The sequence below is a fragment of the Castor canadensis genome, chromosome 8 (genome assembly GCF_047511655.1).
Source record: "Castor canadensis chromosome 8, mCasCan1.hap1v2, whole genome shotgun sequence".
Taxonomy (NCBI): Eukaryota; Metazoa; Chordata; class Mammalia; order Rodentia; family Castoridae; genus Castor; species Castor canadensis.
Window position 1 is genome coordinate 42,003,718 of NC_133393.1, and position 21,352 is coordinate 42,025,069.

At 40.8% G+C, this 21,352-nt stretch overlaps 1 protein-coding gene across 6 annotated transcripts in view; it reads right to left on the bottom strand.

The window, feature by feature from the left end:
• The window catches only part of Phactr1 (phosphatase and actin regulator 1), a 535,805-nt gene that overhangs the window by 298,957 nt on the left and 215,496 nt on the right, over positions 1–21,352 (bottom strand). Inside the window, exon 1 of one of the 6 annotated variants that reach the window (XM_074082895.1) lies at positions 19,207–19,442. The exons of 4 other annotated variants lie outside the window; for them this stretch is intronic. The gene's annotated coding sequence lies outside the window, so the exon portion shown is untranslated. Of the gene's footprint in view, positions 1–18,759; positions 19,065–19,206; positions 19,443–21,352 lie in introns of those variants that run through there. One more of the 6 variants, XM_074082896.1, reaches the window with a different exon arrangement.

The following is a 21,352-nucleotide window of genomic DNA, read 5'->3' on the forward strand; positions in this document are numbered from 1 at the left end:
TTTTTTTTTTTTTAAAGTGGGGAGGTACTGGGGTTTTAACTAAGACTTTGTACTTGCTAGGCAAGCACTTTACCACTTAAACCATTCCCTAGTCCTTTTTGCTTTAGTTACTTTTTTAGGTAAGGTCTAATTTTTTTTTCAGGGGGGCTGGCCTCAGATCACATGCTGATCCTCCTACTCATGCCTCCCATGTAGCTGGGATTGTCATTGTAAACCACCATGCCCTGCTTGTTGGTTATGATGAGGTCTTGTTAACTTTTTGCCCAGGCTGACCTGGAACTGTAATCCTCCTATTTTTTCTTCCTAAGGAGCTGGAATTACAGATGTGAGCTGCCACCTGGCTCTTTGTTTTTGTTAACCAAATGGCCTGCAGTATGTTTTTTTAAATGGAAATCAAGAGTTAAAATCTAGAAAAAACCTGTTTCTATGAAAACATCCCCTTTCTCCATTAGTGGCATGCCCATTCAACTTCTAGCCTTATATTACAGTAAATTTTGCTATCAGTGTTCAACAAGTCATCACAATACACTTCTTTACATTCCTGACATTTTTGGGGGGGTGTGCTTGTGTAGTGTGTGTGTGTGTGTGTGTGTATGTGTGAAACTTTTACATGCATGGATAAACTAAAAGAAATGAATCTTAGGTAAGATTCAAGTATCTTGTTTTTTACATGAGCTGTGAGTATGTGTGTGTGTGTGAGAGAGAGCGAGCAAGAGAGTGTGTGTGTGTGAGAGAGAGAGCAAGCAAGAGAGTGCGTGTGTGTATGGGGGTGGCAAGCACAGCAATACAGCAATGTTTCCCCAGCAGAAAGAACACAGGGTGGGGTACTAAGATACTTTAATCTATGTCTTCTGTGGTCCTGGTGGGCAAATCTCTGGAACTTTCACGATCTTGGTTTCTTCTTGAGTCATGTGAGTGTGGAATGAAATGCTAGAAAGCCTTTTTCTTATAACATCCTAAGTTACATGTAAGTCAAAATCTGATTTAAAATTCATCCTAGTTGTTTCTCTTGTTACCAGTTTAACTGTTTCTTGAAGGAGTTACACCATTCTTGGCTTTATTAGAAAATTCAATACACTAATACACTGTTCACACACCACCTCTCAAAGGAAATCTAAAAGTCAGCAATCCTGCATTGTTCTGAAATACAAAGTGACCAAAGCTTAGAATTTGTTGGCCAGTTGTTCTTTTCCCCTCCATCAGCCCCTCTGCCACTGACTGATTGACTGCTAAGCAGCTTGTCTATATCATGGATGTTGGTAAATTGGGTTCTAAGAAATAAAGTTCAGAAGGGGAAAAAGAAATTGAATTATCCCATTCTAAATGCCCAGTCTTTTCACTGGATGATCACAGAACCACCTGGCTCATTTTACACAGAACACAGGCTGTGTTGACCCAAATATACTCTTGACAAAACTTGAAAATGAGCTTTGTGTTAGTTAAAATGCTGCATAGCGTTATGAGATTTTAAGGTCATTTCTGAAGAACGGATATAAAGAGAAAATTCCCTTTGCAGATTTTCAAAGAATGCTGTTGAAGGTGTATTTCCATGTAAATAATATAGAGCACCCATAATTTATTAATATGCCACATTTTCCACTCTGGTCAAGTTTTGTGAACTGTTCGTTAGTTTTTAGCTACAGATTTTTTTGTCCATGTCCACCATGAAAGGAGCACATACGTGTTGCTAAGCACTGCAGAATCATGACTTCTCTCTGGAATATTCATACCAAGCTTAACAGACTCCAAAACACCAGCCTCCTGCATTCTCACTTCCTGATAATTCACCATTCATTTCCCACACTTCCTCCACACTTCTCACACTCATTTCAGCAGCTGTTGTCAGCATTCCCTGGAACCTTACTTCCATAATTGGAAAGCTTGCTGGGAACACCTGCAACTCCATAAAGGGCTTTGTTTCCAGGCTGTAGGAGACTGGAGAACAAGTGCTAGTGAAACAATGCCCACCAAAGCAGCTCCACCAAGGATGAGGAAAGAGTACGCAAATAAACCCCTCAATTTCCACACCAGGAAGTTGGAATAACTTTGTGCACACAGTGGTGACTGGCTCGACAATACATTGTTTATTGCCTTCCTTCTCTTTACTGTCTCATTTCCCCAAACCTCTGCTGGTATTTCCTTAATGCACTGAAAACACTGTTTGCATTCAAAATCCCTCAGTCAGCCTCTGGCGAATTCAAAACCAAGATCCAACACACTTCCCATATCACCAAACGCCCTGAGGTAATAATGTATTAGTTATATTAGACAACCAGAGAGTTTGATTGTCCAATGGAAAAAACTGGTATTCAAACAGACTGACTCCAAAGTCACCTAAGTGGTCAATGGCAGAGAGCAGGTTTCCTGAGTACTCTAGGATTCTCTCTGAGAGTGACACAACACTGACTAATGGCCCAGGACACTTTTGAACTGAAACACTACTTGTAAAAGAAATCAGCCTTGGGATCTGGACTGATGAATAGAAACAGTCCACGGTGACATGCTGAGGCTAGAGGCCCCCAAATAAAGAGGATGATATGATATGTTATGGAAACAGGAATTATAAGGAAAAGTATTATCCTTAGTCAAAGAGAGATGCGAATAGGTAAGAAAACTGAACAGGAGGTAAAGGAACATACCAGCCTTGCCAACCCCAAACACTGCTCAATGTTTTGAAATACATATATATATATGCATATATATTTGAACATATATATATATATATATATATATATATATATTTGAATTTTATGTAATTCAAAAGAAATTTATCTGTCGTTTTTAACCTTTGGAACAAAAACCTTACAGAGCCCAGTATTCATGAGTAATGTACACAAGTCCTCTCCTCTAATTGTGCTTTGGGTCAGGATTCAAGGCTGTCGTGTGGCCTCTGGTTTTGTTCTTCATCTTCTATTGTAATTTGGTGCCTGTGTGCCTTGACTTTGACAATTTACAGCTGTTGCAACAAGGGGTAAACCTAGAACAAAATAGACACCACAGAACCTCAAAAAACAAGATACTAGTTTATTTAAGAAGTGCTTTATGAAGCTCACATTTGTTTTAAGTAAATCATAGAAAGGAAAGTATGCCTCAAAGCAGTTTATGATGCGATATAAACGTTATTATCTGTGTGTTTGTTCTCATTTCTCCAAACTCCTACATTCCTTTGGCCTGGGATCTCTCCCAGGGATTGACATGCTTGAATTGTTCTGTAATTTATCAATGAATAATAATAATACTTCCAAGGGAAAATAATATTATTAATGGCACATGATCAAGCCTTTTATTTACTTTGCTCCTCTAAAGTTTCAAGTGGTGGACATTTAAAATTAGAGACAAGTAAATAGTAGTATTATTTGATTCTAGTCTTGACTTTGGTGGTATGAATAAAGAAAAAGCTTTGAGCTCATGTCCAGGGTCAAAATATGGAGGATGACTTTTATTCTGAGACTCAGATAAAGCACAGGTTTCTGAAGTTACAGTGTGGTAGGCAGAATGATGACTTACTCCTCAAACCATATGTTACCTTCTATGGCAGGAGGGACTATGCAGGAGTGATTAGATTAAGGCTCCTGAGAAGGGAAGATGATCCTAGATCAGCTAAATGTGTGCCCAGTGTAATGCAGGGGTCCTTATAGAAGGGAAGCAAGAGTGGCTAAGTCAGAGAAGGAGTTGACATGATGAAGCGGATGGTGGGGGTGACACTATTGCAAGGAAGAGCTACAAGGCCAAGAATGCAGGTGGCCCTGAGAAGCTAGAAAAGACAAGGACTTGGCTTCTCCCAAGGGCCTTCAGGAGGTACCAGCTCTGCCTACAGTTTGACTCTATCTCAGTGACATTGATTCTGGCCTTCTGACCCCCAGACCCGTGAGAAGATGAATTTGTGTTGCCGTAAGCCACAGAACTTGTGATTTCTTCAGCACTGAGGGACACTTCTGGTCAGTCTCCCAAGCAGTGAAAATCCAAGCTGTGTACTTGCCTTACCTGGTGTCAGGGCACCAGGGTATAAAAAAGAACGAAGCTTTACATTGGAAAGATAGCCCTTGACTCTACTGCTGATCCTGTCACTTTCTGGGCAAGGCTTTGGGCAAGTTACTTTGCCTCTTAGAGCCCTACTGCCCACCCCCAGGTGCATAAGGCAGTGTTTATATTTCAGATCCAACAGAACCCCACCCCACACAGCCACAGCAGCATCCCATCTGATGCGGCAACAAGGATTAACAGGTTGTCAGAAGTTTAAATGGCATCTCTGCATAGTGTTTAGTATACAGTAGGTACTCAGTGGAGGTCAGTTCTTCTCACCTCACCTCAACCTTGCTCAGAGAGGCTGGGCACTGCTGTAGGAAGCTTTCTAAAATGCAGGTGCATGAATCTGCAGTTCCCAGCCCACCGGCCTACCTGGGATACCAGTGGTTTATGAAATGCTTTGCATAATAGCTCTCTCTCTCTCTCTCTCTCTTTCTCTCTCTCTCTCTCATGCTGGGGATCGAACCCAAGGCCTTGTGCATGCTAGGCAAGCACACTACCACTGAGCTATACCACCATCTTAACAACTTTATTAAGACCTGATTTACATACCATAAATTAACCTTGTTTAAATGTGTGTGTCACAATGGTTCCATGAACTTAAGTGTACTTGCAGAGTCTTAGTACACATATTACAGAATCACCATCAGCACAATCTACTCTTAGAACATTTCACTACCCTAAAACTTGCCTGGTGGCAATTTGCCATCATTCACCCTTCCTTACTCTCACCCTAGTCCTAGGAATTCACTAATCTGCATTCTGTCTGTGTAGATTTGCTTTTATGGACATTATATACAAATGGAATCATATACTAGGTGGGCTTTTTCCTTGGCCCATAGTCACCTTACCTTTCTGGTCTTAACTTACCTATTTCCACCTTATATGATAATTAAATGGAATTCTTTTAGCTCACTGGGTTTTCACAATGTATGTGCCTCCCCCCTCCCATGTCCAGTTCTAGTTCTGCACATACCTTATTGTCTGGAGCAGCTATATCCAGCAGGTCTCAAACTGGAGTCATTTTTTTCAGTTACGTCTTCATTAGGTTCCTTTGCAACATGTTTCTGTAGTGCCTTATACTCCATATTATTACACTAAATTGCAATTGCCAGCTTGCATTCCCCATAAGCCTGGAGAAAGTAGGAACTGTACCTAGCTTATTTGTCATTGTGTCCTCTGAGCCTTGCATGGGACTTAGTACTCCAGACATTTATTAATAGAGAGGATGAAAAAGATCTACAATCGGAACAAGTTCCAGGCTTCTTTTCTGGTAAACTCAGAAAAATTAATCTTCAGCTGAAACTTTAGAAATTTATGTGGGTCCACTTATCACCTACCTATTACTATGGATATTTGATTGGGGTGTGTGTGCTTGTGACAATCTATTAGCTACTGAGAAATACGTAGCATTGTATGGAATCTTATTTTCCTTAATTAATTTATGGACAAAGTATGGCTAAATGATTCACAGACCAGTATTCTACTTAATTTGGGAGACATTGCCATAGGGTGGTTTGGAAGTTAATATTGATTCCTGTATTAACCCTTGTGCAGAAAATGCCTACTAGAATACAGGTAAATGTAAGAGTTAGAGCTCAAAAGTGAAATTAGGCTGGGATGTAGCTTAGTGGTAGAGTGTTTGCCTAGTGGCACAAGGCCCTGGGTTCTGTTCCCAATACTACACTAAAAAAAAAAATCTAGTAGTCATATTAAAAATGTAAAAAGAAACTGGCCAAATTGTTTTTAAAGAATATTTTATTTAATCAAGTATATGCAAAGTGTTATCTGACATGCAATCAACATTACAATTATTAATGGGTATTTCATATATTTTCTTTTATGCTAAGACTTCAAGATCCAATGTGTATTCAACACAGCACATCACAATTTGCGCAAGGCACATTTTAAGTGCTCATTGGTTACACAGTGGCTGGTGGGCAGAAGTTGCCCGTGGCTGCAGGACTGCGAGATATCCACTCTCAGAACTGCCCAACAGGAGGCCTGGTTCAAGCAGTAGAGAACTTGCCTCACAAGCATGAAGCCCTGAGTTCAAACTCCAATATCACCAAAAAAATGACAACAACAAAAAGTCAGAACTGCCCAACAGAGAGCTATGATATCGGCTCTTAAAGCGCATCTGAATCAACTGGGGGAATAATTTTTTTTAAGTTCTGATCTCTGTACTGGATTTCTCAAGATTTTGTTTAATTGGTTTGGGATGAATCTTGTAATCAGTATTTTGAGACTGCTTCCAGGACATTCAAATGAGAACCTACTGGAAGAGATGGCCTCAGTGGCTTAGGTTTTTCTTATTGATGCTTTTAAAAATAATTCTGGCATTTACTTTTTAAAAATTATTTTTCATTTTTTTTGCAGGGCTGGGGATCAAACTCATGGCCTTGGGTATACTAGGCAAGTGCTCTACTGCTGAGATCCACTTCAGCCTGGCATGCTTCTTCCTACCCCAGATCATTTGTTAGGTGTTTGAATTTTCATCTACTTGGGTATTTCTCATCTTCTCAGGCTCTGGAGATGACTTCTTGTTTCTAATTTTCTTTACTTCTTTCCATCTTGCTTGCCTCAATTCTTGGTATTGTTTCTGCACTTATCTATCCTTTGCTACTACTATTTGTTTTTAACGTCTATAGTAATTTTCTACTCTCTTGCTTTGGGCTAGTTCATTGCTGAAAACACATCTCCTTTAAAACATCTGGTTATTACCAAAAGCTGAAAACAATCTCGGGCTATGAAAGTGAAAGGGTCGATGGCAGGGATTATCCTGGGTGGACTCCTGGGTATTCCTTTGGATGGAATGCAAACATGGTTCATGCTTGCTTCAAGAAGAAAACTACTATCTAAGCAAACTGACACTTATGAGCTCACTTGCCGTCACTTCAAAACTCTATATCAGCTTTTTTCTTCAAAAAAACAAAAACAAAAACAAAACACCACCAAACTGAGCCTATCAGCATATTCCCCAAGGGAACTGAGGTATCTTGAGTTTTCCAGTATTACAGGGAGCTGAAATTTAAAGGGTATATTTTCAAGTCATGGCTTTAAAAGAGTACATTTAGCCTTCCCTATCCATGGATTTCACACCTATGGATCCAACCAACCATGGGTTGAAACTATTTTGGGAAAAATGTATCAGTACTGAACAGGTGCAGACTCTTTTCCTTGTCATTATTCCCTAAACAATACAGTATGACAAGTATTTTGTAGCATTAACTCCGTATTAGGTCTATAAATAATCTAGGGATGATTTACAGTATATAGGAGGATGTGTGTAGGTTCTATGAAAACACTGTAGCAATTTTCATGAGGGACTTGAGTATCTGTACATTTTGATATCTGTGGATGGCTCTGGAACCAATTCCCAAGGAAACCCAAGGATCACTGAGAACTGAACAGAACACAGATATGGTGGATAAAAAGGCCAAAAATGGTGTTCCACGGCCTGAGACTACTGTTGGGTGGAGGTGAAATCAGAGCAGAAACAAGCAACAGGGATTTTAAATTATTTCCTCCAGCTCTGGTCACACAGCTAATTAACTCAAAGGGCCAGGTCTGAACAGACAGTTTGCAAAATAGTACGTTATAAAAAAAGCACAAAAAAAATCTCTCTAATGTCTGTTCCATTAGTGATCATTCTGGTACTGATCATTACTGTATAGTTTCAGCTCATGGAGGAAGTGGTGAACAAGACTTTTGCAATGATTGTTTTTTATCAGCTTTTGATTAATACACATGAACTACCCATAGCATAAAATAGAAAACGTTTACGTGGCATCAAAAATTTGAATTCTTGGGGTCTGGAGTGATGGTGCACACCTGTAATACCAGTTACTCAGGAGGTGGAGATCGAGAGGATCATGATTTGAGACAAACCTAGACAAAAAGTTAAGGAGACCCCATCTCAACAAACAAGCTTGGCACGGTGACACATGCCTGTGATTCCAGCTACTCAGGAGGCATAGGTAGGAAGATCATGATCCAAGAATGGGGGCCTCAAAATTCGAGACCCTATCCGAAAAATAACTAAAGCAAAAAGGGCTGTGGCATGGCTCAAGTGGTAGAGTGCCCCCTAGCAAACACAAGATCCTGAGTTCAACCCCCAAAACTGCCAATAAATAAATAAATTCTTCAAAGCCTGCTATCACAATACTACTGGCAAAAAAATTGTGTTAAGAATGGCTTTTGGGCATGTTAAATTAATTTCTAAAGTAGTACTGTGCACTTAAAATACCCTTCTTTTGGTTTTAAATTATAAATAAGTTGATGTGGTTATTAGATAAATTGAGTGAGTATCCATTTGCCAGAGTAAAGTTTTATCCTTCTCTGTGCTACATTTCAGATTTATTATCAGAATTTAGCAGTGCCTTTAAGAAGAAACTGCAACTGTTGGCTAATTGTTGTGAGAAAGAGATTTGTCTCAATTAAGCTAAAACTGAAGTAATTGTGTCTGGCAGGCAGTCTCTAATGTTTAAGCCATGATATTTAATTACGCCAGCCACATACAGCACACTCATGTGCACTTTGCAGGTGACTCATCCAAGAAGTTCCAGGAGTGTGCAGGTATAAGCAGAATCAGATGTTCCACAGAAGAAAGAGTACCACGTATTTTCTGATGGAGAAAAATGGATGTGCTCTTAACATAGGTAAGGCAAAATTTTCCCTTAACTTTTTTTTGGGAGGAAGGACAGGGGTTGAAGCATTGAGTAGTTAAATAGGTGTCTAAATGTTTTGGCATATTAAACACTTTTTAAAATTTGGAGATCAATGTTATCTCTACCCCTGTACCCACCTGTTCGAGTACAGACAGACCCTCTAGGGGTGAGAATACAGACTGCTAGGTTTTTCCACCTGAGTGCCAGCTCTGCAGTCAGCACATCTGGAACCTAAAGCATTTGGCTCTTTCTTTGATCACCAACATAGAAACAGTTACTTAAGGCTCTTAGTAGAGAAGTCAAGGGTGAATTTACGGTAGTCTAGTATTCACCAAAGACTCAGATGAGATACATGACCTGGGGAGAGGCAACTTAGAAATATGAACTATTTCTGCAAGTCAGAGGCTCTCCGGGCCAGCTGTACAATTAGGATTGAGTTGGGATGTTTAAAAATACTTATTATACACATGTCCCACTCAGAACATTTGAATTAGAAGTTTTCAAAGGCTTCCCGTGGTCACGTACCACTCATCTAGAACCTTGTACCAGCCACAGGTGCATCATCACACAGCTGTTAGAAATGTAAGACTCTGATGCCCTCCCTGGACCCATCCAATCAGATCCTGCCTGTACGCAGGATCCCCAGGGGGGTGTAATGCATTGGAAAGCTTCAGAGCTACTTGTCTTTTCCGAGGTAGCACATGTTTTTATTTGTGTTATCAGATCATGAGAGGTAGCATACCAGCAGAGCTCCCTGGTAAACTTTAGTTTCACAGTGTGTTCCAGGATGAGTCTAGTCGTTAGTGTCCATTACACAATTCTCATCAAAGACACTGTCCTATTATATGCCCAACATTCCCCATGCAAGCATCCATGTCTTTTTGCATTTTAGTGACAGATAAGCTCATGCCACCAGATGGATGTAGTTACTCTTTAATTCACACAAAGTGTGAATTAAGCCCCTTCCCAGGGGCTACGAGGAAAGGAATGGGAGTTGTTAATTAATGGGGACACAGTTTCAGTTTTACAAAGAGTTCTGGAGACAGATGGTGGGGACGGCTGTACAACCATTGAGTGTATTTGATGCCACTGGCCCCTGTACACTTACTTTGGTTAAGATGCTACATTTTACATTATGCAAATTTTGCCACAATAATTTTTTAATTTAAAAAATAAAGAGACTCTCTCCCTTTTCTTGGAGTGAATGTCTCCTTTGAGGCTGCTGATTTCCAAGTCCATTTATGAAATTCTATCTTGACTCTATATCATGATGACATCAGTAGAGTTATCTCCTGAGTTATTACTTAACAAATGAATTGTGGTGAAGGGGACAAAAAATTCCGGAGAAGGGAATGAGTTTGAGTGGGAGTCATGGAAGTCAGTGGTCAGCTGTCCCTCTGGTTATTTTTCCCCTCAAGCCTTTCTTTACTGTTTAGGAGTGGAGGCAGTTTTCCTTAAGGGATTAGACAGTGTGCTCTGTGGGGCTTGAAAATTTCAGTATCCAGGGCTCCTACCCCCAGAACCCCATCTAGAAAATGCTCAGGCATCTGTGAGCTCTTGGCAAAACAGGGCTTCCTGTTTTCAAGATAACGTTTAAAATGGCTCGTAAAGAGTTTCTTGGACACAACTAGTCCTTGCAAAGCAATATTTTGATGACTGAACTATAAATGAATCAGAAACATATGGAGTGAATTTCCCTTGGGTTTGGCAAAGCACACTGTGGACTTAATTCTGCCCAGAATATTTGAAAGATGGTTTCCAGTGTTTGTTGAATCAAACAAGGCTTTACTTTTCCCAGTTCCCTTTTTTTTTTAGGCTCTGGTAGTGTTAAGAAAGACAAAGGTTTCCAGCCTTTGTTCCTATACTACCAGATCTCTACACAAATGCAGAATGTATTTGCCTAAGAGCCACAGTTGAGTGATTGTCTCTCTCTCTCTCTCTCTCTCTCTCTCTCTCTCTCTCTCAGCTTCAGTATAGTTCAAGAGGTTTCTTTTTTAATTTATAAATGAAGGGTTTCAGAATTGGGTTATTTCAAAAAATAGAGACTCCCTTCAGGTTAACTCTTTTTCACTTACCTACAGAGATTCAAGCTCACTGTTCTTGCAACCCTTGGCACTGAACTCTGTGGAGAGGCATTTTGATGGAGTGCCATGGCTCTAGAAAGAGCAGGTCCTTATGGCCAGAGAGAATTCTCCCCTTCTTAGGCATCTTTAAGGGGCATTTTAGAAAGAAAGAAGGAGTCCAAGATTCTGATATGAGTTTCTTTATTCCTATTATGTATTATGAAAATGCTCTTGAATATAATAAACAGCTCTGGGCCTTTTAAAATGAATGCCCTCATATTATTTGGAAACTATTTTATCCACAGGTTACTACTACTTAAAGTGCTGTGAAATTAACCCAAGGGTCATGGAATATTTAATTTCTTACTATCTCAGGAACAAAGAAAGCTTAGCAATATAGATTTGGGAAACTGAATGTCTTCATATCCTTTAAATGGTTCAGAGAATATCGATGTCTGAGTTGAAATGCAAAATGAGAACCATGACTTTGTATGCCAGTTTTCCAAATCTAATAGACAAATAGAATAACCATGCTTCTCTGGTATTAATGAGCTCACCTGTAAATTAACCGTAGCTCTGGTAATACGAAATGCAAGAGTGACTGAGAGAATAATTCTTCTCATGAATAGATATTATATTCTAAGAAACATTGAAATATTCAATATTTTTACTAAATGAAACAATACAATGAAATAAGACCTAACATGTCCAGTTTCTGTAGCTATCAAATAATTTTAAGCACCCCACTGCAACATTGAAGGAGGACAAGGAGGAGAAGAGGAAAGGAGGAGAGGAAGAGGGGAAGGAGGACAGGAAGAGAGGAAGGAAAAGAAACATAAAGGTTAGAAGAACAACATTCCTTTGGGAGAGAAGAACTTGAATAAAAACATGCAGGTGGGAAAATATGTGGCATAAGGAAAAAATAGGTAAAATTGAAAACAAGAAACTAGAGAACAAGACAGAGTCCCATTCACATTAATGGCTGCTCTTCTTCCACCATCTGAAATTCCAAAACTCTGTGATTACAACCTTTGTGCTCAAAGGGCCTGGATTTGTATTCTTTGTTGAACAGTTTATTAGCAAAGTATCCATGGGCAAGTTACCATGCTTCTTTGAGCCTCACTCTCCTCATTTGCAAAATGGTAACAATAGTTCCTATTTTGTAGTGTTACTGTGAGGATCCAGTGAGATCCTTTTGTAGCAGCCTCTCAGTGGCATAGAGGATACAATGAGCGCTCATCAATAGTATCTGCACCAGTTTTTACTCCTTAGTCTACCCACTGCTTTTCTGTAGACTTGACCCTCAGTCCCTCTCCAGTCCAGCAGTCTACCACCTCACAGACATGAGAGCTCTCTGGGGCCCTTTATTCCTCTTTGCCCTCCAAGTGCAATCAGCAGCCACATTCTGTCAAGTCTACTACATAAACCATTTGAAATTTGCCTCCTCCTTCTCTTCATTACCATCTCCAAGTAAGGCCTTTGACCTTGTCTTTACAAATAGATGCCTTTCATTATGGCATTCTAGTCTGGCAGATTGGGCTCAGCCCTGGGCAAGGTCTTTACCTCTCCCAGCCTTAATTTACTTCTCCATGGAAAGAAAATATCAGATTCTCACTATTCACAGTGGTTCTGTTCTATAAAGTCACTGTGGACAGTGAACCATTACAACTAGAGCAATGCAGGGTTAAGTTTATGGGAACATACTTTCTTCAACCCATCAATACATACCTTTGTTTTAGGTTTTAGTTTAAACATACCTTATTCAACCTATTCAACATACATTGTTGATTTGCGAACACTGAACTCACGGTCATGGTCAACAGCACTGTCACTCATGCCCTGAAGGATGTTTATGCCTCCATGAGGCATGGGAGACAGTCTTCCTGCAGTCTGAAATCTGCACAGCACTTCAGCACCGTAACACTTAGAGCCATTTAAAACAGCAAATCACCAACAGAAAGAACCAAATGCAAAAAATGTGTCACCAAATTCACTGTGAAAATGACACCAATTGATAGCAGGACAGCTGAAACAAGAAAGCAGAGTGATGCCTTGTTCTATTTCAGCTTGAATTTTTGCTATTCATCACCTGTCTATGAATGACTGTGAGAATCACTGATTTGAGTTTATGATTACAACATTCTAGTGAGGAGATGACTTCTGAAGAGCAGAACCCATGGAAAATGAGGATCAACTGTATTGGTACCCACCTGGCAGGCTTGCTGTGCAGATTAAAGGAGATAGTCTATGCATCTAACAGGCACTCAACAAGTATAGGCTGTTACTGTTTTATTACTATTATTAGTTACCATTGTCACACTCACTCCTGCAGCAGCACTGTGGCTGATCATCACTATCTCTCTCAATTCTTGCCATTGAGGTCTGATCATGTCATTTTAGGACTTGGTATTCAAGATCTTTCCATTGGTTGCTTTCTATCTATCTTCTCTTCCAACAAAACTCGCCTGGTCACTTTGCCTCATGTACACCCCAGATAAGCCTTCCTTCTTCTTTGCTTCCTACTTTCCTCCCTCCTTTGTTGGGAATGTTCTCCCTACCTTATCTGCTTCCCCTCTCCCCCCCAACGTGGAAATATAACTATTCAGCCCTAGAGACTCTCAGGTTAAAAACAACTCTGAGACCTTTTCTAGCTAGAATTATTATTTCCATCTTATTCACTTCAATACCATATTTTTCTGTTCTCATAGAAGCTGTCATTTTCTTTGTTTTGTTAAAACTCTTAGGCATGCATTTTTACTTCTCTGAATAGGTATGTGTAGATCTGACTCATCTTTTCATATACTGCACAACACCTTGTTCTCTGTACAGTCAGTAATAACTGCTTACTGATTAAACACAATAAGAACAACAACAAAAAATACCCACAAGGTAGTTTTTGCTTTATGAAAAAAAGACATAATATTCATAAAAATACTTTTTACATGAGAAAATCTACATATGAACAAATCCACTTTGAAAAAAGAAGAGTTCCTAATTTATAATGAAAGGCCAAAGGAGACAACACTAGGTTCCTACAATCTGGTGACTTGTTCCTAAGATTGTGTCCTTATCATTTCAGCTTCACGACCTTTTTTGGACAAGTAGTGAACTTTGAAATCAGGTCTAAATAATTCAGGCCCCAACATATTCCAAATTATATCACAGTTTCTTTCAACAGCCTTTCTCTAATAACTCAAACAAGAACATTTGACACTTGGCAAGGGCATTGCTTCCAAATAGCTTGGAGCTTGTGCAAACCAATGTGCAGCAACCAGTCACCTCCCCTGCCTCTGAGAGGACTGTCTTCTAGTGATGTTGTGTGTTCTAATCTGTGAGCAAGGAGAGGAATCATCAGGTGCAATTGATGGTGATATCCAGGGAAACCTCCCTCTGGGGCACTGAAAGCATGCCTCATTTTTAATGAGAAATGATATAATGGGGAGCTTTACAAGTCACTAAGTAAGCTTTTGCTCCTTCTAATATAATTTTTCATCACCATCAGTTGATTTAAAAGATAATCAAAGAACATATCTGTGTGATCTCCCCGTTTAGGTTGCATTTTCCTATTTAGATATAGCTTCCAGACTGCCAATTGGGCACTGAAATGTGCCCACTAGAGGGTGTACAGGGTCCTGATACAGGTGCAGCTGCCCCTCATGGCTAGTGGGGGAGAAGAACAACAGCAAGGATGCTCACTCTCACTGGGTATACCTGAGAATCACCTGCTCTACCTGTTACCACTTACTGATTTGTGCAAGTTCATGGCTTGAAAATTTAAAACAGGTGTCAGTTTCCCTGTGCTTTCTACATTTGTGAGGGCACCTTAGCCAAAAGATCTCTTATCTCTTCTGAAATTGAAAAGATGAAATTTAGAAAGGAAATTATTGGTAAATCTCACATGCTTCTCTCTCCTCCCAAATTCTGTTTCTTCAAAAACAATGTGTGTATACTTTAAAAGCCCATGTTACTGACATGTTGAATGGGAACAATTAGGGCTGATTGACCACGTGGTGAAGCAGATTGGTAGGAACAAGGATGATAGGATTAATCCTTAAACTTCCTTAAGAGACAGAATATTGAAAGGAAGTGGGAATTGTCCAGAGAAATGCCATAATCCTGACTTCAAAGGAGCATCTAATCAAACACTACATTAAATCCATCCTCCAGGCATAGCTGCCACCACTGAGTGCAGCCTTGTTAAGGATTACCTAGCAGTTCTCTGACAGAATACCTAATGGAAATGAATAAGACAAGGTCCTCATTTTCCCTCTTTACTAAATACCCCGGATGTCAAGCTCATCTTGAAGCTTGACCAAGCTTACCAAGTTGCCTTCCATGGATGTCCCACAGCAATTTGGAAATACCATTCTCCTTTATAAAATGCTAGGCTTTTTTATGTATCTGATTAACTCCAAAAATAAGAATAGTAACTTTAAAACAGTTTTTGTTTACTTGAAAGCTGTTAAGGACTGAGTTGGGTAACCCTCCCCGCCACACTCAAATGTGGAAATACTAACATCTAGGATCTGAGGATGTGGCGAGATCAGGTCCTTAAAGAAGTGATTTTGGTGAAATCAGGTCACATGGGTGGGCCTAATCTGACATACATGGTATCCTTATAAGAGATTAAGACAAAAATGGTACACAGAGCAAGAAAAGTGACCTGGAAAGATTCAGCGCAAAGGTGGCCATCCATAAGCCAAGAAGAAAAGCCTAAGGAGAAACCAAACTTGCTCTCACCCGATCTTGGATTTCCCACCCTGCAGAACAATGAAAGTTCTTGTTCAAGCCACTTAGTGGTATTTTGTTATGGCATCCTTAGCAGACTAATTAGCTATAGATCACACAAAGTGATTTTCTTCTTTATCATCAGTAAGAAAATTCTGATTTTAAGTAACATACTTAAAATCTTCCTTTTTTGGTTATTTTTTCTTTAACCTTAAATATTTATTAATATTTGTATTCAAGTTCCCAACATTACTAAGAGGAATAGCCTACATGCTTATTAACTTTACTTTTGACACAGGATCTCACTTGTTCCTCTCAGATGCCCTGTGCAGAGAAGAGGAATATTATTATTTCTTTCTCTTTCTCTCTCTTTTTTTTTTTATCATGTTACAGGTGAGGAAATAGACTCAACCAAATGATTTACTTACAGCAGAAGACTGAACATATAACCAAGACTATCAATTCTACTTTTTCTGCTGCTTCTTATGCATTCTACTCCTTTTTCTTCTTCCTAAGCATTATGGTATGTCCATCCTTGGGGTGTTTTCACATCTCAACATTTGCTTCTTTGCTTTTGAAACTCTAATTTTTCTACAATTATGTTGGGTTGCTTTCCTGTTTCTTTTAATTTTCTGGCACTGGTGTTATCTCACAGTGCAGTTCTTAGAAGACACCCTATGGCCATCTTCATTGTGCCTTCTTTATGACAAGTTCCAAAAAAGAATTTTTTTCCAGTTAATTTCTTGTAGAATCCAGGTTATAACTGGAGGACCTTTTGTGAAACCCCCTTTCTTAGCCCTTTCACTACAACTGTGGATTCTTAACTTTATAGGATGCTAAATACTCATGGTACACAAAAGTAAAGGCCTTTGGGCATCTTTAGATTAGTTACACCACTATCTTAGGACTTCGTGATATATGGTCAGGAGTTTCTTTTTATGGAAGGCACTGAATCTCCATGTTGGGAGACTGTGAAGAGAAAAAAAAATCACAGTCCTTATGGGCATAGAACAGGGCTGCAGATTCTGTACTATCCCTATCCTTGAACTATGGCTCATCTGTGGGAAACCTCCAGGAGCTTAAGCCTGGTAGTTTCAGACAAGACAGGAACAGAATCACAACTAACAGCAGGACTGAAGCAGGAAAATCAAACCTACTGCACTGAACTACATCCAGTAGAAGGTGTCTAGGGTTCCCAGAGACAAGAGTGTCTCTGCCTTTGTTGGGCCAACATTGTATGCACTACCAGCTTGGATTATCAAGGTGGTGTGATCTAGTGGGTAGAACCCAAGAAGTCTGGAGAGTAACATTGCTCATCTGGTGCTGCCACTGATGTCCTGTGTGGCTTGAGCCAGCTCAGTTGACTCTTCTGTCCCAAACACAGGGAAAACATGCTCCTTCTATAGAGGAATACACATGTCAACGATTAATTCCACAGCACGTCAAGGATCATCAATGCTGAGTTAAAATTTCATACATATTCTTTATTCTCTGATACAATGACATGGTTTTAAAAATATTTTGCAGTCACTGGAAACCATAAATTATAACAATAATGATAGCACATACTGTTTAAGGTGCTGCATAAGCCAGAAATGATATTATGTGTTCCAGTCACAAAAAATTTTCATTTGCTTCCCATACCATCTGTTAGTATCCACTTTTATAGATGAGGAGACTGAGACTAGAATGATCAAGAAACTTGCCTAATGTTTTCTTCCTAAATAGATAGTAGAATTAGAACAGGAACCCTAGTCAATCTGACCTAAAAACCTATGGTTTTAACCAAAGCACTGATATTACCATAAAGACTGGATTTTCAAAATCTGTCCTATTTCACATCTTTGGATCAATTGTCCCATAAACTATTGAGCTGCCCAGAAATGGACAAGACTTGGCATCTAAATTGCATTTCCCAGACTGCTCCTCATATTGAAAGTAACACAAAAGTCCTCTGTAAAACCTAAGCCCAGGTTCTTGGCATAGAAAATGTGGGCACCAAAAGCTAGACAGATTACCAAAGTTTAGAGAATTACTACATTGCGCAAAGCAATGTAGTGAGCTAAAATTATTCAGAGTATCATGTCTTGCAGTGTCTGGATGCCATCTTTATGAACCTCAGGATCAGTATATTATTGAAGTAAGAAATGCAGGTTTCTAGCAGGTTCCCATTGATAGAAATCTACATAAAAGGAACTCACTGTGCTGACATTAATTATTTAAGCGATGCTTTCTTGAGGGACCACCATCACCATAAGAAGGAGGTCCAGGAGCTGTTCTTGTATAATATGAATATTCACAATATTATAGTATCTAGATTTCAAATGTAGGTTTTAATTAAAGTCTTGGGCATCAGAATAGATGGGAATAATAAGGCCGCAGTAGAGAGAAGGTAATAGAAATTCAAGACCCACCAAGTCTTCTCACACCTCAGATGTGATTCGTGGCCTTGGAGACTTAAGAACCACAAACTGAAGATCATTTCACAGCAATAATTGCACCACTCTAAAGAGTTGTCTGAATTATATGTACTCACCTCGGATGATTTGCCCAAATCGGGAGTAAGGCAAGAAGGGATGGGAGCCAGCAACTCTCTTTGTAGCGAGTACTCTAAGGACATGTTCTAACATCACTATATTTTGTTTAGGGCACCTCACGTGGCCAGAAAAGAATAAAAATTAGAAATGAACTCTCCAAACTAATGCCTCACCTATTTCTCCGGCACTCCAGAAGTTACTGCAAAAACAATCTATTAAAGCATTTCTTAGGCGGAGTGAATTACTATCAGTTCCTATGTTGATTTTTATCTCTATGCAGCAAACCACAAAATACTAGAGCCCCAGAGGAAATCCCAGCAAACCTATCCCTTAGTTAGCTTTTTTGTCATCAACAGCTCTCCCCGAGCCCACCTTCCCCAAAAGAACAGCTGCAGATTCTGGTTTTTCCTTTCCTGTCTCTTTTAAGTCTGAAACTTCCTGAGGTTCCAAAAAGCCAGCTGCCTCAGCACAGCACCTCCACTGCAGTGAGATCTGCCTTTAAACCATCTCCTCTGCCTTAAAACCCATCACTGGATTTGGATCCATCTCTGACTTGGAGGTATCTACCCTGACACCCTATGAACCGGGTTGGAGGATTTCAAAACCAAATCAAACGATATTGCCAGCTCCCACACCGGAAAATTCTCTAAACCGAAGGAAGCATAAAACCAATACAAATTCCGCCCTTACAAATAAACAAAAAAGTGCTCAAATGATTTTAGGCTCCAAGCCTACCTTCAAGATCTCAGGGAGCTCTTGGCTCCCACATGGAGCCTGCTCTCCGGGTCTGTTTGCTGGCTCTGCAATAGTGGCTTTCTCAAACTGAGCAACAGTCTCCTCCAGCGCCAGCTCTGCAAATACACATGCTGCACACACAGCCCTGCGGTGCCAGGCAGCCCCGGGTCTTCTGTCCCCACGGTGACAATGTCTGGCAGCCCACCAGCTCCCTCATGGGACAGAATGAGAAGAAAAGGGGGCCAGCCCGAGTTGGGGGATCGATTCAACTCACCCAGAACTAGGTGGTCGCGCATCTCGGCCAGAGGGGTCCTTTCGATACCCTTTAAACCTCAGACCCCCAGCCCGATGGTTTCTGAAGCCTCCTTCAGATCCCAGCACCGCCTCCCCCCGGGCGTGACCCGCAGCCACCCAACCCGGACCCGGCGGGAAGTGGTCCCCTCTTACCTCCACCAAACCCCAGCCCTCAAAAGCCAGGCTGCAATCTCCAAGGAGTCCGGTGCTGTGCTCGGCATGCCAGGTCACCGGTTTCACAAGCAGGGGGCATTTCGAAAGGAAACAAAGTATCGCGCGGATCCACGCCAGACCCTCGACCTGCACTTGGCCGCCCCCAAGCTGCGCGAGTCTTGCGACTTGGCGGGCGCCCAGCTGGTTCCGCCCCAGGATCGCCAGGAAACTGCCGGTTACAAGTCTGGAACTCACGGCCTGAGCTTTTTTTTTTTTTTTTTTTTTTTTTAAGAAGAGTGTTTGTTGAGTTTTTTAACATGCAGTTTGTCTCCTTCTGCAGGGAACTGCTTCAGCGATCCCGTCACCTGACTCACGGCAGCTCCATTATATAATTCAAACTGCTATTTGAGTTCTGATCAGAAAGCTACACTCATCGCCTTAACCCCCCAACCCCAGCAGCATCCTCTGCCCTCCCCCCTCACCACCACACGAGAGACATGGGAGACACCTTTAACCTTTTAGGAATTTTCACTAGGGGGACTGCCTTTTTTGCAGTATGCTTGTGTTTCCTTTGGTTTGATTCTTCTGGGATACAGGACCCCGTAATGCCAGCAGGAATTTCTCAAAATGTAACTGAGGCAGCTTCTTGGATTTCTCTTAGGGTGGCTCTGTGGATTGGATAAGTCACTGAATGGATTTTCAAATGACAGAGTGAACAGTGAGTTAAAAAGCTTCATGTGGATTTATAACACGTGCCAAGAAAACCTAAAATCAACATAGTGTTACTGCATATCCAAATTCCAAAATGCCAAAGGGGTAGCTTGGGTTGGTTCTTAGTTGGACCGCCTGCCCTGACCTTGATCCTCATAAACCCTTCCCCAGCTACTGCAGCTAAACATGTACTGGTTAAAGCTGGTTGCAGGCTATGAAGTATCTCTTAAAGGTTAAATCCCAGCCTCCATTTCCAATCATACCGCAATCCCTAAGGCCAATTGACACGGACAGTTGGAAAAGACCACTGTCATGGGTGAAGGTATTGAGAGTCATTTAGACAGTCCCCATTTCCCTGGCTTAGCATCTGCTCTTTCTGTGCAAATGATGATTGAAGGGCCAGGGTGTTCAGAGAACTGAGCCATGAAAGAGAGTGTCTTTGAGAAACTGAGAGGCTGATGCATGAGATCAATGCTTAAGCCTCATGAAACATGATGATCAGATTTTTAAAAACTCTAGCCTGTTCATTTGTCTCAAGTCACTGCCAAGATGCATCTGCATCATGGCCTGTGGGTCCCCCAATTTCCTCCAAGTGTGCTGGAATCTGGGACGTCCTTGAGGTCTATTCATGTCTATGAAAACAGATGCCAACATTGGTCAGCCTTTTTGTTTCTTGTCTGTCTCATTTTTCCCCTCCTGCATCCCCACCCATATGCACCATTTTTCCTGCCCATTGCCAGAATTGTGAGGCAATTAGACCTTGAGATCGCATTAAAATAGGTGTCATTAGATGGATGCTGTGCCCTCAGAATCACTTTTGAAATGTTCTGTAACTACCCGCAATTCCCAATGGGGTGGACATGTAATAATTACTATTCTCCTTATCCAGACCCAGAGAGGGCAGGGATATAGGCAGGAATTAGCAGTTAGGTCCCTACTCTCTGTACTTTGGTTTGCAAAGGGAAAATACAGGTATGCGTAAGAGAAATATACATGTATAAGCCTGAATGACAGATTGGTGTTTATGTCTCACCCTGCAGGTGTAGTAAATAACATGCAAGGTTTTGTGACAGTTGTCATAGTAACTACTTTCTGACCAGCATGGGAGTTTTGGCCTTTTCTGTTTCGACTTGAGCTGGTTCACCCCTCCTTAGGCAACCTGGTGGTCCCCTCTCATGGGACATCACCATATTGATGCTGAGCTTAGTGTGGACATCCAATCAGCATGGCACACTATAGCCCAGAACTCCTGGACTCAAGCAATCCTTCTATCTCAGCCTCCAGAGTAGCTAGGACTATAGGCGCATGCCACTGTGGCTAGTGGTAACTACTTTCTTAATAAGAGTAAGGACAAAGACACAAAAGTGCATGCCTTTAATCTCAGCAATGCAGTAGATATAGGTAAGGCAGGTTGTGGTACAAGGTGGGTAAAACT